The sequence below is a fragment of the Helianthus annuus genome, chromosome 14, assembly GCF_002127325.2.
Source record: "Helianthus annuus cultivar XRQ/B chromosome 14, HanXRQr2.0-SUNRISE, whole genome shotgun sequence".
Taxonomy (NCBI): Eukaryota; Viridiplantae; Streptophyta; class Magnoliopsida; order Asterales; family Asteraceae; genus Helianthus; species Helianthus annuus.
Window position 1 is genome coordinate 100,831,946 of NC_035446.2, and position 21,410 is coordinate 100,853,355.

The 21,410-nt window shown below is 35.7% G+C and overlaps 1 long non-coding RNA gene across 1 annotated transcript; it reads left to right on the forward strand.

The window, feature by feature from the left end:
• Positions 1-10,200: 10,200 nt before the first annotated feature.
• Positions 10,201-10,971, forward strand: LOC118486282. The gene is made up of 2 exons (XR_004878247.1): positions 10,201-10,365; positions 10,680-10,971. It is a non-coding gene; the product is annotated as an uncharacterized LOC118486282 (long non-coding RNA).
• Positions 10,972-21,410: the final 10,439 nt, after the last annotated feature.

Consider the following 21,410-nt stretch of genomic DNA (forward strand, 5'->3'; position numbering starts at 1 on the left):
ATCTTTTAACCTTTTAAGCTACATTACACTTAAGCTAGTTCTTTAAGCTTTGAGCTACCCACGTCATCTGCCCCCCAAGTCAGAGATGTTTGGGTGTAACATTACATGGAAATTCAAATTGTCAAACATTACATGGAAATTCAAATAACAACAGGTTCAATGAGAATACATAACAACAAGAACAAAATTGATACAATATATTAAACCTAAGGCGTCTATATGTGTATCTAAGCATCATCGCTACTTCAATTTCATAGCATCGTCATCCTCAACCTGTAACATGCTTAAAATAAAGTTCAATGCAAAAGCAAAGGTGAGTATACAAGTTTTCATACATACATAGAATAAAAGAAAGAGTTTAAACAATTCCACATGGCAAGCTATTGATACAAAATAAACATTAAAATCGGCATGTGGTTAACTAATCAAACCAATGATGAAACGCAATAAGCTCTTAACATAACCTCAAGAATACGGGTGGTGCGTTAATCCTATAGCGCTATGTATGTCAAGGATAGGCTCGGTCAAAGCTAATGATAAGTCTAACATAAAACGCATAACCCCAAGTTCAATGTATCAAGTAATCAAGTATGCAAACATGTAATAGGAATGTTTGTGCATTTATGAATAAAGTTTAAGTGAAAGTTTCATAGGTAAACATGTTACACCCCAAAAATGTGGTAAACATAAAGGGGGTTCGATTATACTCACGGTTTTGCAAGCTTTCCACTTGTTAATCCGCGAGAAAGTTGTTGTGGGAGGTTGGAACGCCAAGTCCTTCTACACGAAGAAACGAAGGTGTACGAGCATTGGAGGATAACGGTAGATTATGGTTTCGGAATTACAAGGAATATGGAAAGTAACATATGAGAAAGTAACCATCTAATCACAAAATACTCATTCTTGACACTATGAAACTCTAGAGAGTTTAAATGTTTTCATGGGTCGAAATGCCCATTAGAATCGTGACGAGTATGATGTTCTTAGGAGGTGTAACCTACTATTTTGACAAGTAACCATTAGGTTATCATCAAAAGTTTGGTTATTATAAGTATTATATATCTTATATAGTTCATATTATAGGTTATTAGTCCAAGATTATCACAAGGATTTCATAGAAGTCATGTAGGAGGTAGGATGATAAATCTTCCATTTAGGAACCTCTTAAGTTGTCACCAATACACAAGTTGTCATAAGACAACAAGGATGGTCATAGACATACATACAATAAGGAAATGGAAATACATAAAATCTAACTAGGAAAACATCAAGTGATGTGTGGATTGAAGGTAGGATAGCCCAAGCTAATCCAAGTAATCACTCAAGTTCAAGCTTTAAGCTTGTTCATCACTTGTAGGCTAAAACCTTGTTAAAACAGAATGTTTATGAGGATTAAACCTCTGGATTTTTAGGTCACAACCTTGTTTTTAAGCCCAACTAACCACAGAAGTGATTATGAGCATAAGGACATAGGAATGTGTATGAGATAACTCAAGTTCAAGCAAGTTTAGTAATGTTTAATCAAAATAGAAAGTTTGGAGCCTTATATGGTGATGTTCCAGCCTTGGTTTTCCATGGAAAACCTGTTGGAAACATGCCTAAGGTTGTTCCAAGTGTTTAGGAAGGAGAATCATTGAAGAAGATCAAGAAATGAGGAAGTTATGCTCATTTTTGTGAGATGATATGAATCTGTCTTGCTTCTATTCTCAGCTACGTTTTAGTGTGTTTGAGAGTGAATTTGGGGCATTTGCAAAGTGAAAAATGCTTAGAGAAGTGTTAGGTTATATAGGGAAGAGTTGGGTAGGTTGTTGTTGGCCATAAATGCAAAAAAAACACACAACAAAACACACAAGAATGGCCAATCTCGTAAGATGAAAAGGGGAAACTGCAGATCTGACTTGTTGGCGAGCCGCGAGCCATTTAATGGGCTGGGTCGCGGGCCATGACATGGGGTATGGCTGGGCTCAAGTTTTGATTGTTGACGGTTTTGGTCCCTTATGTTTGTTATTGAAGGTTCGACAGCCTTACGCCTGGAAAGATCACGTCATGGGTCGACTTCAGAACCCAATTTGTAAATCATTTCAGCTAGCAAAGACGTTATCAGCGCGACACGGCTGAGGTAACAGACATCTGGCACAGAGACAACGAGGGGCTAGAAGATTTCATCACTCGCTTCAACAAGGAGTGTTTAGAGATTGGCGGTGTAAATGAACAATTGATGCGCGCTCACTTCAAAAAAGCCATTCGATGTGATAGCCTCATTAGGACTATCACAGGAAAAGACAGTATGCCCAAGGAGTGGGACAAACTCATGGAGGCCGCGAAGATAGTAAGCGCAAACTGAAGAATCGTTGGCCGGTACCAAAAACTCTTACACTGAAGATCGTTTTTCCAAGGGAAGTTCGCGCGATAACAACAGGCGAAACAAAAACAGAAACCCTGGGTGGAAAGCAAACCAGTCCAGCGGTTACGAAGAAAGACCTCGCTTTAGAGAGGATACGCCGTTATCAGATCTTGAAAGCGTCTAGAAGATTCATTCTATTGTCGGTTTCGGATCTAAAAAGAGTGTGAAGATCCCTTCTGTTAGGGTTGTTCTTGGGTCAGTTCTATTTGGATCTGAGAAGTTCAGAAGATATAGTGGTTCTAATTTCGGTTGTTCGTATGTGAAGAACTAAAACCCCAATATAAGGGTTATTGTTGTTGAAGGTTTTTGAAGGGGATTCTAGTTGGTCCCTGTAATCCACCAAGGTTACAGGGTAAACTCACGAGATCTTTGGTGCGGTTTCTTCTGTCAGAATCTTGTAGCTCTAAGTGAAGGCTACATGGTCTGATTGCTTGGAGTTATACGCCTCAGGTTGTTTTATTCCTTTCTTGAACTTTTACTTTCTGTTCTTGCATTTAATCATTACTGTTGCCGGACTAGTTGGGTCGGTGTTGATAAGGCTTGCAAAGGCACCTTGAGTGATGAACCTTTGATCTGGTCCCTGTCAAGGTTTTGCCCTGTTAGGGTCTCTTGTGGTTTTGTTTTTATTACAAATTTCACACCAGGTTTATTTTTCCAAACCTAATATAAAAGTTTCATGTAACTCAGTTGAATTTGGTGAACTATTATTTTTGGTTTCTAATTGCTGAAGGCAACTTTGAATAATTGTTTTGGTTTATATCGAACTTTTGTAGTTATTTAGTTTTTTTTTTTAAGTTAGATATACTTCCGTTAGTCTGATACTTACAAAGTTGTTGAATGCGATCAAGTGATATTCAGAAACTAATAATTTGTTATGATCTATAGTTTTCTAAATACATTGTCAGGTTGTGATAGAAAGATAATGCCATGATAAGTCACCATAATATTATACTTATACAAGTGGTTCGGTTTATCATGTAAGTCTAGTGATATGATCAAACTGGTATAATCAATATTTTTTGCATGTGGCACTTTAGTTGACTACTTATTGTGTGAAATTGCAGTTATGGAAATATTATCAACATGTTTATTAGTTGAAACTTCTTTGACTGTTTTGTAGTTGGTTGTATGACCATTTGTTGTTTAAATAACGACTTTGTTTTGCTGGGTAGTAATCTTTGAATTGTTTTGTTAAGTTGTTATTAAGTTCACACATGACCTGAATCTTTTGTATTATAAGGTTTGATATAAATGACTAAATTGTCAGTTATGAATTTTGGTTAGTTATAGGTGTTAATCTTGTGTTAAAGAGTTAGTAATAACAATGTTGTTTTATAAACTTTTTTACGTACTATTATTACTGTTTTGTCAAACTATTTCTAAAGGGCCATGTTTATCCAAAAATATTAATCTTGTTAACTAATATAGTCATTTTTTATTGGTTCAAAATATTTTCTATTTGTTAGAGTGTTGTCTGTTATTGTGTTCTTTGGATATGTGATCTTGGCATCTAGCACGTTTGGTTTTCATTGTTGTACTTCGTAATCACAATTCAGTAGATTCTTAATTTGGAATCCTCGGTTTATATCAATATTGATTTAGTGCTTAAGGTGTTTGTTTAAAGAATATGGCATGTTTTGCTAAATTTTGTGGTATTTGTTAATCAAAGAACATGTTTATGTTTCAAGCTTGTCCTATTTGCATTCAAGGATTGTGGAAAGGGATTTGAAGTCCATATGTTTATTATAAAGTTTGATTTTTTTGTGTGTTTTAAATGGTTTTTTGGTCTGATTTGATCTTGTAAACTGTTTTGTTTTTATTTTTTGGTGGATGATCACTAAAGAAAAGTTGTGTTTTTTTTAAATGTAGAAAGTCTACTTTATGATCTAAAGAAATTGTAAGAAGTTCATGAATAAGTTCAATTGAACACTTTCTTTCTTTTGAGCGGCTTTCTCTCGAGAGTTCTACACATCTACATAGTTGTTGTGCTTAGATCTTGTGAATCACATTCGTGTTGAATCTGTTTGAAATCTGGATTTGTAGCATGGATTGTCGTGTTGATAATCGGTGATTGTAGTGTGTGTATGGAATCTTAGTTCTTAGAGGTGTTATTGTTTCTCTTTAGAGTGTTATGTTCTCTATTGTCTGTTGTTCTCGAGCGTATTCACTTTTCTAAATCTAGGTTATCGATTCATGTTGAATCTGTGGTAATCGTTAGGGTAGAAGTTTTGTTATCTTTGTAATAATTAGTGTTTGTTCGTGAGGATGACAATTCTTTGTTTTTTATTCACTGGTCTTGGATTCTTCATGTTTTGAGTCCGACTGTAGTGAGCTTTGTGTAGGCTCATTATGTTGGTGATCTTATTTTTTTCTTATTTCTCTCTTAGAGACTTCATCGCCGATCATAGTGATGTTAGTTTACTGGTCTAGGTGATGCTTGTTTTTTTCTCCACACTGGTCTAGGGTCGTTTGTAGATTCTTCATGTTGTTGTGTCTAGTCCTGTTAGATCGTAGTGTTGGTTTCTATCAGTTCTTTGTGTTGCCGATCTGTTTTTTATATAGACTTGTTATGTAGTTGCACTGGTTTAGAGTTGTCTTTGTTAAGTCTGGTAAAGTTCATGCTATTCTTGTTGGTCTGAATTCTTTAAAGTCATGTGACTTTATATGTTGTCAGATATGTGTGTACCTGATTTTTTGTGTTACGCAATCATATGAGTCGTGTTATTTTGGATATGTTATATGATTGTTGTTTTATGTGATGATTACAGAAATTATGACGTGCCTTATGAAATTCTTGAGTGTATTTTTAGTCAATGAGTACGTGATTCATATCTTTTTAGACTTGATTCTCAATGTTTCTAAGGTCTTGTGACTCTTTGGTTTAATCATTAAGTGTCCTTGTGTGATATGGCTTATTGTAACTGTCACACCACCAAAACCCACACGCGGAGTACCACCGCTTGGAGGCGTGACATGACCAGGATCAAGCCACCAATCATATTGAACATATAAGTAAATAGTAAAAGTCATTCATCAATACGAAAGGTGTTTTCAAAACCAAACATAGTCAATAGTGTAGCGGAAGCAATAATGTAAAAACCCAACATAAGTATTAAGTTGAAATGTCATAAAAGTGTTTATCATAACATCCACAATCTGTGCCAACAATGACCGCTCCTCCCGTGCAAGCTCCATGAGTACCTATGGTCCTGCAAGGCATGTAACAGAGAGTCAACAACTAGTTGAGCGAGTTCACAGTAAGTAAGTTCGTGATAGTAGATCCGTTGCATCACCATGCGTTATTAACTAAATCAATTGTATGTTCATTTAGTGGGGGCTTCCCATGCGTGTATGTACTAGACTAGAGGTAACCATATGTGTTCTTCTTAACCCGAGAACAGTTGTACGTACGAGGTTTACGTAGATTTTACGTAAGCGTCCTTCTTAACCCGAGGATAGTGGTACGTGGATGTTTACGTAGGTTTTACGTAAGTGCCCTTCACAACCCGAGGCAGTAGTGAGTATAAGTTTACGTAGGTCTTACGTAAGTTTCCTTCGCATCCTTAGGACAGTGATAAGTACAAGTATACGTAGGTTTTACGTATGGGTCCTTCGCATCCGAGGACGATGGTAGATAGTCCAGTAACAGTGTAAGTACAAGTAATTGTTCAATCCCATTATTCAAACCCATTCCCTACCCCGGGAATCCCATGCCTTGGTAAGAGTGTGAACTCACCTTGGTTTGCTCGGCAGATTACACGAAAGGTTACTTGAACTAAGAGTGGTCAACCACGTCCTAACAGGGTTACCATGTAAGTCAGGTCTAGGTTCAAGTAATGCACGTAGGCTCACACATAAGTTAACAGGTTACGAACATGTATAGATCATGGCAAACACGTAGAGTATGCTAACAGTAAAAAACACACATGATATCCACATTGTGCGACCCGGATGATTGGGCTGTTGAACTTATACAAGCCCAATCATCTTGTGCGGTCCAAAAATAAGATCCAAAGACAACTGGCCCAACCTATTGTGCGATCAGCATAGCTTGTGCGATCCACAATGGGTTGTACGATCTAATCCAAACCCGGCCCAAAATAGTAAACCCAACATGTACACGGCCCAATCAGTAACAGAAAAAGTAACTTGTGCAATCCAACAAGTCTTGTACGATCCGGACGACTTGTGCGATGGGGATTGGGCTTTGAGGCCCAATCAACATAATAAAGTCCCACAGTATGTGTGTGTGTGTGTGGCCCAAAACTTGTGCGATCGGCACAGTCTTGTGCGATCATGCATAACTAATATGTACTTTGAGCCTAGACGATTGTACCTAGTCTTGTGCGATTGTGTTGTGCGATCGGATGTGATCTGATCTTGTGCGACCGACAAGCTTGTGCGGTCGACTTGTGTGTTTGGAAACTTCATGAAATCAGTTACACAATTATCTTGCAAATCAACAGTTTCCTATTTTTGTGGTTATCAATCAACATCTAACAGTTTCAAATCATGCAAATTCTCGATCAAATAAGAGTTTTTAATTTCTAATCTTATGAACCCTAATCATCTTCAAATCATAACAATGATTTATAACACTAACCCATATTAACACGGTTCATGTTCTTGGATTACCGGTTTGTATTCAATCACAACAATACAACAAATCGTCTAACATAACACATCACAGCCGAGTAATATACAATCGGTTCTTGATTAATATCATGCAAATTCCGAATTCTATGAATATTATCAATTACACATGTGAACCGAGTTTATGAACACAAATCATAATCAAACATATAACCTTCCTAGATCATCATGTAAGCTAACACATCATCTATCATGCAACTACTGATTAAAACACTAACCGATTATAACACAAGGATGATCCGAATCCAGGAAGTCTTCGATAGAAAGGAGGGGTGTTTGCCGCCGGCTTCGAGAGAGAGAGGAAGAGAGTAGGGTTTTGCGTGTGTTCTTGTTTAGCAAGTTCTGAGAGAACAACCCCAATGATGGGTGTTTGTTTTCGTTTAGGGGTAGTGGGCCGAGCCCTTCTCTTGGGTTGCCCTCGGTTCGGGTTTCGAGTACACAAAAGGTGGAGCCCAATAGGACTTGTGCGATCGTTTCGAATACAAATAACACATAACATAACATACATTCATTCAATTAATAAAGTTCACGTAATTACATAACGTTACACAAAGATAGGTTCGAAATACGAGTTGTCACATTATCCCCAACTTGAAAGAAATTTCGTCCCGAAATTTGGTACGTACTCACTTAGGAAGCTAGTTAAGTTGCATGGTTTTCCTGGGGTGTCACAGTAACAACCCTCAAAGATAGTCTCGATAACAAACCGTAATCAAAACCAGAACTGCACGTGATGAAACTTGTATACTCAATCTGGAAAATTTAGCGGGTAAGGAATCTTGGAGTCCGACAAACCAAATCGCATAAAAATAGTCTTATTAGATTCACAATTAAAAACCAAATTGATTGGAATCAAGACCAAGCATACATGATAAGCATCGGCATGAAAATCGAGGAAAAACGCACGATTGGATGAGAAGGGCGGCCAAGTACACGCGTCACGACACTGCGACACGTGTCAGACCTACGTGGGACATGTGGCAACCGAAGCCAGGTCGACCCTCCCCACGACACGCGACAGGGGAGGCCGACCCGTGCGCGACACGCGGGAGGCAACAAAATTGGCTATAAAGCCAGGGGTTTGGGACTAGTTCAAATTGCTCAGTTCGCTCGTTCAAAACGACGTCCTACTTCTTGTATCTCTGTTTCTTTCAACGAAACCCCTAAAACCCCGAAACTCTGCTCGTTATCAGGGTAATAACTCTAATCACTGGTATGATACTTTATCCGATTGATTGAAACCAATCTGATGGATGTTTAAGTACTATACTTTGTCATTCGTCATGAATCCGATGGATGTTTAAGTGCTGCCGATATACGGCTATACTTTGTCATTCATCGTGAGGGTTTCGATCTCACGATTATCGTTAAAGTTGAATTGAGTTACTACACTAATACGAGTTCCATTGTGTCTAGAAATTAGAACTCGTAATCAGGGACCTGCTAGAATATACTTAGCAACTAAGTAAACTTAGTAGTTAAATAAACTTAGTAAACTTACTAATTACGTATTAAGGAAACTTAGCAGTTAAGCTAGTTGAGTAGATTAATTAATTTGCTAATTAAGTTAAGTAATCAACTAAGCAAATTATAAGAGTTAAGATAAATTAATTAGTTAGTAGTTAATTAATTAATTAAGTTAAGAAAGGTTAATTAAGATTAATTAAGCTAAGCAGGATTAATTAAGCTGAGTAAGATTTATTAATCACCTAAATAAATATACATGAAATATAGATATATATAGGGTAGATATTATCTAAAGAAGATTTTATCTAAGGAAAGTGTTACCTAGTGAAGGTATTATCTAAGGAAATTGTTATTCAGGGAAGGCTTTATCTGGGGAAAGCTTATCTAGGGGAATTCTATATAGGGTAAGGCTTATCCTCTTACCTATAAATAGGAAGCTTAGGATTCATTTTCCTTTGTTCATTTCTTCTATTCTTCTCTCTATACGTTAGTGTTCTAACCAATAATCACCGAAGCGACGTTCTGTCCGATCGATTCAGGAACCAACTAACGAATGCCAAAGTACTGTACTTTGTGAATTTCGGTAAACGGAATCCAAAGTGCTGTACTTTGTGAATTTCGGTAAACGGAATCCAAAGTGCTATACTTTGTGAAGTTTGTTAAGGTTCGAATCTCGTGACTACCGTTAGGTTTGATTTAGGTTTTACACAAATACGTATTCCATTCTGTTAAACTATATGTTTAACTACCAGAATACTCCCAACTATACACTTACAATCAAAGTAGATGCTAATTCTTAGAAGAATTTGAATCAGGAAGCTTGTTAAATCAATACTGCATGCTTATACTGTGAGTCATTCTCTTTTTATCAACTGTTTTACAATACCTCAAATTATTTTCAAATGTTATAATTACAGGGATTAAGTCGTGGTTATCTTAATCACTGGCTAGTGGGGTATTATGCACATTACTAATTTCTCATGGGTTAGGTTAATAAGCCCTAACACAGGTTAGGCTAATAAATCCTAACAGTGACAAAACGTCACTACTTGGGTGACTGGACCCAATAGTGGTATGACCATCGTCACACGGGTGGCAAGATGCCAGATGAAAATAAGATAAATGCCATTGTAATCGCTCTTATGTTGTAATTTATAACTAAAGGTCATTTTATAAAAATGAATGAACTCACTCAGTATTTCCTGCTGACAAAACCTTTTTAAAATGCGTTTCAGGTAGGGGTGTTCAGAATTCGTTTCGAGCGGATTTCTATTTTGTTGGAAAAATCCAAGAACATAACTCAAGTTCAAAAATTCTCAAATAATTCGAAAAATTCGAAATTCGAATCAATTCGATTCGATTATCAAGAATTCGTTTCGAGTCGCAAGAATTCGAATTCGAATTCGATTCAATTCGAGTCAAGTTAATCGAATACGAATCGAATACGAATTTACAATTTTAAATTCGATTCGATTCGAAATTCGAATAAGAATTATACATGTATTTTAATTTTTATATATATAATATATAATTTAAAATTTAATACATATATAAATTAATTGGGCTATATAAAATTACCCATTATCAAAGTTATTACTAAGCCTATTACATATGATATGGCCCATGACATGATGAACTAATCAGATCTATTAAAATCTATTAAAAGATTTCTAACTTATAACCTAAATCCCTAATAAAGTAATAAAACTGAAACCCTAATACATAACATATTTCAAACGGCGCCCCCCTCTTTCCTCACTGCTACTGGCGATCGGTTTTCAGCCAAGATTACCGGCGATTACCGGCGATTTTCTGTCACGATTTTCAGCCACCATCACAAGGTACTTCCTTCTCTTGCATCCTTTAACAAGTTTGTTTAAAGTTAGCTCATATGTGTTACAAATCTGCGATTTTCTGTCACGGTTTTCAGCCACCATCACACGGTTTTCTGTCACGGTTTTCTATCACGATTGAGATCTGTGATGTAGAAATTATAGTCACTTTTGATGTGTACTGATGTTGGAACCTATGGTCATATGTGTTTATATTGATGTGTTTGGATGTTCATGTGGAGATCTGTGATGTAGAAATTATAGTCACTTTTGAATCTGATTACTTGTACCCCAACTAAAATGCTATGTTTTGCGAAATGCAGGATCTTATTGAAATGGAAAAGTCTAGTTCGAATCCTAGTAATTCTACATCAGCTTCATCTAATGCTAAGAAAGGGAAAAAAGGGAATATTCTAAAAGGGCACCAGTGTGGAATCACTTCACTGAGTTTTACGATTCTAGTGGAAAAAGAATGGCAAAATGCAATTACTGTGCCAGGGTTTTTAATGTTTCATCAAATAAATGTGGTACATCTCCTTTGAATAATCATTTGCCTGCTTGTCCATCAAATCCTAATAAGGAAAGTTCTAATCAAACTAATTTGGTCTTTGGTAATGAGTCTAAGGTTGATAATGAGTCTAAGGTTAATTTGCTTGCTTGGAAATTTGATCAACAAGCTTGTAGGAGAGCTATTGTTCAGATGATAATAATAGATGAGCTCCCTTTTAAGTTTGTTGAGAATAGGGGTTTTCGAAGTTGCATGAAAATTGTTCAACCCTTGCTTGTGGTTCCATCTAGGTCTACAATTACTAGAGATTGTTATGAGATGTATCTTTATGAAAAGAACAAACTGAAAGCTGAAATTAATAGGGAAGCAGTTAGAATTTGTTTGACGACAGATACATGGACATCGATTCAAAAAATTAATTACATGTGTTTAACAACTCATTACATTGATAGTAACTGGAACCTACAAAAGAAAGTCATTAATTTTTGTCCAGTTTCAAGTCATAAAGGTGTTGAAATTGGGAGGGCTGTAGAGTTATGCTTACTTGATTGGGGGTTTCAAAATGTTTTTACTGTAACGGTTGACAACACTAGTAGTAATGATACAGCTATGGAGTACTTAAAAGGCAAGTTTGCAAAATGGGGTAATCTTTGTGTATTAAATGCTAAATGGTCTCATGTTAGATGTATGGCACACGCTTTAAATTTGGTTGTTCAAGATGGTATTAAAGAGCTTGGTGGATCTGTAGATAGTGTTCGGGCGGCGGTGAGGTATGTTAGGCAATCGCCTCAAAGGTTGAAAACGTTTAAAGGATATGCAAAGTTAGAAAATATTGCATCAAAAAAATCATTGTCCTTAGATGTTGTAACTCATTGGAATTCAACTTATTTGATGTTGAGTGCTGCCTTAGTATATGAAAGAGCATTTGATAGGTTGGCAATAGAGGATTACGTTTACACGAGTGACCTAATGTTGAATAATGGGCAGGGGGTACCATGTTCTTCGGATTGGGAGAAGATTAAGCGGTTGGTGGGTTTTCTTCGTCATTTTTATGAACTTACTTTAAGAGTTTCGGGCACAAAGTACATTACTTCTAATGATTATGTTGATAATATAAGTTGTATTCATGGTGTCTTGAAAGAGTGTACTTTGAGTAATGATGATGGACTTAAAGAGATGGGTTCTAGCATGAAAACGAAGTTTGATAAGTATTGGGGTAATATTGAAAAGTTCAATATGTTATTGTTCGTTGCTTCTGCATTTGATCCTCGAGCAAAGTTTGATTATCTTGAAGTACTTTTATGTAATATGTATGGTGAGGTTGTTGGGGGAGAAGTTTTCGAATCATGTAAGAAGCTGATGGTTGAGTTGTTTGAAGATTATAAACGGATGCATACTGATCAATCTTCAAAGGTTGATGATTCAACATCTACTATGTCGCAACCTACAAGTTCGGTTGACTCGAGTTTTTTTAGTGGTGAGGGTGATGCCTTAAAAGCTCATAGAGAAAAAAACATGGTTGAAGTAAAGAGGAGGAAAGCAGAATCTGGGATTGGGAACATGAAAAAATCAGAGTTGGATAGATATCTTGAAGAAGAAATTGAAGAAGATACTGATTATTTTGCTAGTAAAGATTTTACTGTTTTAGGGTGGTGGAAGAAAAGAAGTCCAACTTTTCCGATTTTATCTCGTGTTGCTCGTGATGTCCTTGCAATTCCAATATCTACGGTGGCTTCCGAATCAAGTTTTAGTACCGGAGGTAGAGTACTTGACTCATTTAGGAGTTCTTTAACTCCTAGAATGGTACAAGCTCTCATATGTTGTCAAGATTGGATTCGATCATCTGATGTTCCGGTTAACGTTGAAGAGCACCTTGGAAGAACTTGAAAAGTTTGAAGATGGTAAAACTTGTTATTATATTTGCTTAAATGTTGAGTTTAATTATTATATATTTTGATAATATTAACACTTTTCTTTCTTTGTTGTAGATATAATACAATCAATGGGCGAATCAACTGTCGTAGACGTTTAGAAACGTAGGTAACTTTTTAATACAGCTTGTATTCCTTTTTAAAAAAATAACAACATGAGTTGCAAAAAGATAAACTAGCAGGTTCTTGTTATTTGGTTTTGAGTGGGCTTGTATTCCTTTGGATCAGGAAATTAGTGGGCTTGTTGTTCACTAAATAAACACTATTGTTATCATAATAATATTTTCATTTGTAGTCACATGTTTGCATTCATTTTTGCAGGTTCTTGTTATTTGGTTTTGCTGTGGCATTTGGAATGAAGTGAATGTTCCAGATTTATGTTAACGTTTTGCATGCTTTATTTTTCTAGTTAAGTTATTTTTTAATACCGACTTATGTTATCGTTTTGCATGTCATTCCCGACTTATTTTGAATGTGTTTATGGATGTTATTTGAAACTTTATAATGTCGTATCGTGGTTTATGGTAGCGTTAAAATTTATGTTTCATTTTAATAGTTTCTTAAATGTTTATGGTAGCGAATTTATTCGAGTTCGATTCGAATTCAATTCGAATTCGAATTTTTAATCGAATACGAATCGAATACGAATTGAAGTTTTTATTCGAATTCGAATCGAATAGTATGTGTCTTAATCGAATTCGAATCGAATTCGAATTCAAGAGAAAAAAATTATTCGATTAATTCGATTCGAATAATTCGAAAATTCGATATTCGATTCGATGAACACCCCTAGTTTCAGGTAATTACAGTAGATTGGAGTAAGAGTTGGAAACGGCACCAACAAGGCTTACAGAAGTGGCTCATTTTATCAATTAAAATTTAATTAAGAAAAATTCATTTTATGTAATCGGGTTTATCCCTTATTAAAGCTACCATTGTAAAACATGGGTTTTTATCCCATCTATTTAATAAATAAAAATCCGGTGTTTCTAAACTCTGATATTTTTCCTAACTCACGGTTCTGGTGAAATTTCCGCTGCAATGTTTTTAAAATAACCATCGGTACCATTTGGCTGCTCGCGGCGCCCGATTCCATCCAGGGTGGGGTCGGGGGTCGTGACACTTATGGCATGAGTATTTTTTGTATTTGGACGTGATGCACCGCTTAGTTTCATAACCGACAGTTTGGAGATCTTGGGTGGGGCCATGGTGCCTTCGGTTATGCTTATGTAAGGGGGAAATGACATCATCAATACAATCTTTCATTTGATAAAAGTTTAGTGTTCTTGTTTTCTTCACTATACATAGATGACATTTGACCGTTTAAAATCTAAGCCAAGTTTTATGTTATTACAAAGGTTGTTTTCTTTTGACTATCAAGTTTATTAAATGAAAATGTGTATAGAAATTTAATATGAGACATTATTAAATCTCTTAAATCTTGTGTGGGATTTTCTTTTTTTGTTCATGATTGTAGGAACTTGTATGCTCAGATTATAATTGGTTGTTTGATTGTCTTTGAATTATGTGATTCAATAGCTCTTTATGCATGCAATTAGTGTGTCATGAGTTTGTTGTGGATCATATAATCTGTTAACATGACGTTTTTTCAACTGTGTATTGAGTTGTGTATTGTATACCTATAATCTTGTTGTAATGTTTGACGAATCATGTGGTTCGAGTGTTTTCTAACCAATTGTTTGTTCAAGATTGTTCTTGAATGTTTTTTGACAGCCTTATGTGGATTCTCTATTAATGAGTTTTGTTTTGGTTGAAAAACTATGTGTTTTATTTCAACCAAGGTTTTGGCTGTATAATTGTTGTCTGATGTAGATTTGTGTAATTCTTGTTTCATCATATTGGTTTTGAATCATGTGATTCATTATTTGTGATTCGTGGATTTGTGAAAGTATAAACTTTTTTTATCTAAGCAAATGAATTTTTTAAGCTCTTTGTAATTTTTGACATGGATCTAATAGTTTTTTGATATGGTTGTTCAGAAATATTTCTAATACTCGAGACTAATTGTTTTGACATGGTTTGAGTTTGTTATAGAGTCTTTTACTCTTCGGTTTATCGCATATATTTGTGATAAATATGATTTTGATATGGTTATTGAATTGTGTATTGAGAAAGTGTTCTCTGTATCTTATTTCATTCTATTCAGAACCTTGTTATATGTCATGTGACAGGTGGAAATATTTTTGATAAACCAACATGTTGAGTTGTGTAATAGTCTCAATATGGTTGATGTTTTTCGGATGTTGAATAGTGGGGGTATAGAGTTGGGCATGAAAGTTTGTTTGTTCAATTGAATTCCTCAAGAAATAGTTGTTAATACTTGTGCTTTCTTTTATTTGTTATCTTTTGCATAATACACTTTCTCGGAGATGGGCTAAATGCTTGGTGCTGCTGGACTGAGGTGCAGATACTGGGTTCACGTTAGGGATGAGCATGGTACCCATTTGGTACCGAAAGTACCGGTACTGAAAATCCCTAAAAGTGGGTACCGGTACCGAATATATCCGGTACGGTTCGGTACCGGTACGGTACCGGTATTTTAGTGTAAAAACCGGTAAATACTGGTACCGAACCGGTACCAAACCGGTACCGAAAATGTCAAAAGTCGGTATCGAATCGGTACCGATAATGTGCCCGGTTCGGTAAATTCGGTACCGGTACCTGGTACCATTTGCTCATGCCTAGTTCACGTCTGGGCCAGGACACGTCTCGATGCATCCGTCAAGTGGGTTGGTTCAACTTTGTAAAACCATTTGCTTAAAGATCATTTATACATGCGGAAGTGTTTAGATAACTAATCTGTTTGATATTAAAACTGAGGCGGGATGTTAAAAGTGATATTGTTATACTTCAGTTTTAATATCTCTAGTATTGTTTTATAATTGTTATTAAGATTTTTGTTTGTTATATTTCGAGGTCTGGTCTAATAACGAGCAAGTTGTGGGCTGAATCAGAAGCTGAATAAAAGCTTGGGCTTGTAGCAGTTGTAACTGATCGTGGGCTGCATTCATGTGATAATGGGCTACTATTACATGGGCTTATAAAGAGGTCACTGGGCAGCTTAGAAGATTGGGTTTAGAGACTGAAGATTAAAGGTTGGGCTTAAGAGGCTAAAGACTTTCGTGTGCGGTCATTTTTTACTCTGGGTTACCAGGAGTCCGTTTTACTTCTGGATCTCATATTAAAAGGCACCTTGGGATCATGAGAAGTGGTGAACTGTATCATTTGTTCTCTCTGGTCATTGTATTCCTCTTTTAGGCAATTTAGGGTTTTCATTCAAGTAGTAAATCTCGTTGATTTGCTGAGTGTTTTTAGGTAGTTTATGTGTGATGTCACACCCCAAAATTCCACGTGTCTCCGGTGGGCCCGGTGGGGAGTACCGTGACGTAGTTGACATCATCATAGTCAAACAACACAATATTTAAATGCACAGCGGAAGCAAAAGATAAATATATTACAAACCGATATAAAGTAATATCAGATATTACAAACGGAATGTAAAGGATCCACAGGCGGATCAAAAAAATGAAACATTTGTTCTACAGATTTTAAGGCATCCAAGCTTGCGAGACTTATTGTGGACGCTAGAAGACAGCCAGCCTATTACGCGTAGTACTTGCACTTAACCTTTTGGAAAATACGTCAGTTTACACTGGTAAATACAATTTAACTGACTCATTTTGAAAAGGATTAAAAATTGATTTGAATGCACGTGGCACAAAACCTTTTTATAACTTGGGATAATTATGCAATATAATCTTGTAAGGGATTTACATGTTACTTATGCGTTCAGTAGCCCGATCCGTAGACCGGGTTAAAGATCAATGGACACACCACAAAAATTGAGTTATACACTTGACAGGTGTACGCCTACACCCCGTGCTCAGGTCGTGGCTATCTCGTAAGATAATGCCGAGGATATCCGGGACATGGTCATTAACCCCCCAAAGGCTTTAAGCAATAAAACACATTCAAAACAAGGCATCTCAATAAATTTAACCTCTATTCGATTAAAGAATTCGATGCCGGACCAAGCGGTATTTTATATACCGTATCCCAAGCCCGTATAGGGAAAAATAAGTTAAAAGTATTTACCTGAGCTAAATATAAATTCAATCTCAGCCGTATACCACCAAGCAAGTACAGATAGCTTTTACTGGTTCTTCTTATTCTGGAACAAAGGTTTTTAATAACCTATTAGATTCCTAACGGGTCTTTAATTAAGCCTAAACTTAGACCGGTTAGTTTTAAGGAAATATATGGTTCAACCGCATGATTAAGCGAAGACCGGAATAGAATGTGTTTTAGACCCAACAAGTATGAAGACTTGTATAAAATGGGTAACCTAAGTACATTCTGGATTTTGAAATGAAAATGATAAGGTTTGACCCGTTTCGGCTAATTTATGCAAACTAGTTACATAAACCGAACCGAACGCGAAAAGGGCGTTACGGGTAACCATAAGAGTCACATGCATGTTCCCTGTTTTAATATGCCTTAATTATGTTATAATATCCGCAAGATATTTTCTATTATGCCCAAATCGGATATAAACTCACATTATGCCTCGTAAGGGCATTTTGCTCATTTAAAAGATCATAAAAGAGTTAAATTTGTAATCTGAGTTACAGGTCTGATTTTGGTCATTTAAAAGATCATAAAAGAGTTAAATTGGTAATTTCACAAGGGCTCAAATGGTCAAAACTGGAAACCTGAGTTCAAAAACTTGTGCTTACTGTTATAATATAAAAATATACTAAAAACATCAGTAGGTATTAACCTTATGTGTCTAATGTGATTATAGTGCATACTATGCGTTAAAAACGCTTAAAAAGCCGATTTGGAGCCATTTCCGAGTTTTTAAAAGAAAGCTGAGATTTTTATAATTCCAGAAGGCTCAAAATATTTTATTTAACAAATAAAATCAGTAGAAAAAGGTTTGGGGTCAAAAGGACTTGTAGAACTCATTTTATGGCCGAAAAGGGCAAAATCGGTATTAACCGAATTAAACTTAGAGACCTATGTTATGCTCAGCCAAAAATTAAATAAAAATCTTTAAAAATCCCAAAATACTATATAACATCAGTGGGTAAAAAGTTTGATATCAAAAAGTGGGTCTAAATAGGTTATACGCTAATTACGCCGTTTAAGTAACAAAAAGCTTTCAAATTACGCTAATGAGCATAACTTCTAATCTAGACCTCAAACTGATGTCAAATTTTAGGTGCAAGTTTATAAATCAATAATTAAGGTTTCTACTCTTTCACTTTTTCAAAAATCACGTTTTATAGTCAAAAGGGCATAATAGTCAACATTTAAGCATTAATCGGAAACATGCATGTGAATCGGATAAGTATTGAATCAAATTGTATAATCTCAGAGAGTTATACTTATATGAAACTTGGTCCAAAAGAGACTCTCAAGCATTTCTAAAACAAGGTCAATCGGGTCAGATTTGAAAATCAAAGGTTTGATCAAACTGTTAGACTTTTTGAGTCAAGCAAGCAATTTCACCAAATTGATCAGTTTATCATGTTCTTGTAACAATTACCAAGTTATTTAGATGACAAAACATGATCCATAACCTCTGTTATATCAGATTTGATTAGATTAAGAATCTGGTCAGTTTGACTTTTCTTGTTACTAATTTTGACTTAACAAATGGATATGAAATTGTAGAAATCAATAAACAGGATTTTGATGGATCATTACCAACATCAATATCATCAATTAACAAGATTTAATTGGACTTAGAACTGATCAATTCGTGATCAATTCTGGAAGTCAAACAAAAGTCAAATAATAGGGTTCTAGGCTAAAATGAATCAAGAACAAGGATCAATACATGAAGGAGCACTTACAATCACTGAGTGAATGATCAAAGATCACCAGAAAGACCCAAGATGATACTCCAATTTCGGATTTGAGCAGATGAGGAAAGTTTGAAGTTGCAAAATGTTGCAACTAATGAAAAGAACATGCATTTTTAGGATCCTTGGAACGAATCAGATGTTGCCAGGTGTTAAACCATTTTATAAAATCTATGGGCTGCCCCTAGTATCGATTGAAGTGGGTTAGAAACCATCTAGAACCATTTCCAGCAAGAAACAGGTTGTTAACAGCTGTTTCTGTATATGATCAGGCCACGCGGCCTGCCTGAGGAACACCAGGAAACTCACGCGGCCCGCCTGCATGACCACATCAGCAACCACAGTTTTAAAATGTCAGAAATGGTCCCTGTGAGCCTTTAAAGTCATTTTAGGCACGTTTAAGGCCCGTTAACCTCATTTCAAGGCTCAAACATGATCCCTAAATATAGGGAACATGAAACATGCTCAAAAACATGTCGGATGTCGGTTCGTTTGGCCATACGGTCACGTTGTGCGTCTAATTACGACGAAACACGAACGGACGCGAAAAACGGTCCAAACTACGCGACGAATGGAATTTTATCAAGGAGATCACTAAAATAAAATATTTTAGTGCTTACATAAATTTTTGGGTGTCCGGGGATATTCAGAATGTGAGATATGCGCGAAAGTGCAAACTTGTGCCCTTTTTGACACTTTTAGTCCCTGAATGACATAAAAGTTTATTTTTGCGCACCGAACACCTCTAAGCCCATATCTAAGCTATAGGAAGGATAAATAGGGTATGTTTAACTCATGGACACTTTCCGGAAGGTCCGTTACCATACGAATCGACATACTTTTACAGTTTGACGCAAATAGTCCTTAAATTGCGCAAAGTAGCGCGAAATGCCGTTTAATGTTATTCAAGCCTTCCATGATCCATATTTATCCTTCCCAAGCATATACTTAAATATTAATACGCTCTCGTTCGCTTAGATGGTCACCGAAAGGCATAGACTCAAAAGTTGACGCTTTAGGTCCCTCTATTGCGCAAACTTGCGCATCTCATTATTTAATAGCATTGAAGCCTCATCTAATCCATATTAGACATTCTTGAAAGTATTATTAAACATCACGATGCTTCGGATCCGCTAAAAGGTCATTCAAGGTATAATTAAACATATTGACACTTTTAGCCCCTCTAACTTGCAAAGTTGCGCGTAACTTTACTTATAGGCATAAAAACCTTAGATGGCCATTATTTGGCATTCCCGAGAGTATGATTAAATATTATTAAGCTCCCGGTTTGTTAGAAGGTCACTCAGAGGTAAGAATTAACATGTTGACGCTTTTAACCCTTTATTGCGCAAACTTTCAATTAATTACGCAAACGACTACACTTATTCATCAAGTGGAACATTTGTGAATATAAACATCGTGAGAGGTTATCTGGAAACTTATTTTTAGGTATGCTAACACTTCCAGTCCTTTTATTATCAAAGTTTTCGATTTTTCAAAAAATTAGTCCCTTAAATTCAACATTGGACTTTATTAGGGTTTATTACACGTGTCAATACATCATTGGACGTGATTTTACGAGGTGTTACATGTGAAGATTATTGTGTTAATAATCATGGGCAAGAGGAACTTTGAGAGATTGTTGTACAGTTCTTGTTCATCTTGTTCGTTTGTTTTTCTAGGGTAATAAAACTTTGGTTTGGGTGTATTCAAGCGTGATACCTGTTTATTTGACAGTTTATACGGTAACGAGAGAACTAATGTTAATGCACATATGCAATTTGTATGTTTGGTTATCTTATGGGTTATTTATTATTGTAGATCAATAAATGGAAAAAAAAAAAGTAAAGAAGGTAACTTTTGTTCTGAAATCGATGAATAAGGGGTAAACAAAATGTCAGATGTTATGGAGGATGATGGCGTAAAGGTTAATCAAAGAGTTAAAAAAAGTTGTTTATTATCTAATGATGCAGTTGGGAAGAGATGCACATGTGCATCACTTCATAATTTTCCTGTTAAATGATGTTGTCATTTGTATGCACAAATGCATATTTTGGTTAATTTTATCTGGCGCTTGATGGTTTGGTTATATTTGTATGTTTATGATGTCACATATTGTTTGGTATGGTATCAAGGTTGGAGATGCACAGGTGCATAGTTTGAAATATTATACATATTGGTAATGTATAGGAAATTGTGTAATATTGGTAATGTATTACAGATGGTAGTGTAGATGGATGGGAAATTGTATAGGCGTTGTCAAGAAATATGACATATGCACATGTTCATTAGTAATTGTTATTCGGATTAAAAAAATTCAAAAAAAACTATTAACAAAAAGTTGCTATTTTAGTGGAAAATAAAAAAAAAATATGTGTTTTTAAGCCTTTTTAAGTAGTTTTGGTCGTGTTTACACTAATTCTCACAGTTCTCGTATAAATGGTGGTCCTAAATTATGGTTAGGGTAAAATGAAAACTCCCACGAGTTGTGATAACTTAGGAACTCGGCCTTACGAAAGTTTTTTTTCAAAACCTTCTTTTACCAAAGATCCTAAAAATCAACTTTTCCAAAAAAAAATAATAGTTTTTGTTCATTTGCACCACCCGTTAAACGTTTACTGCTGCTGTATATGATGATATATGCTAATGTCAGCAGCTGTAACAATCTGAAAACGCCACTTCACAACAAAATTTATAGCTATGTTTGTAACATTTTAATCTAGG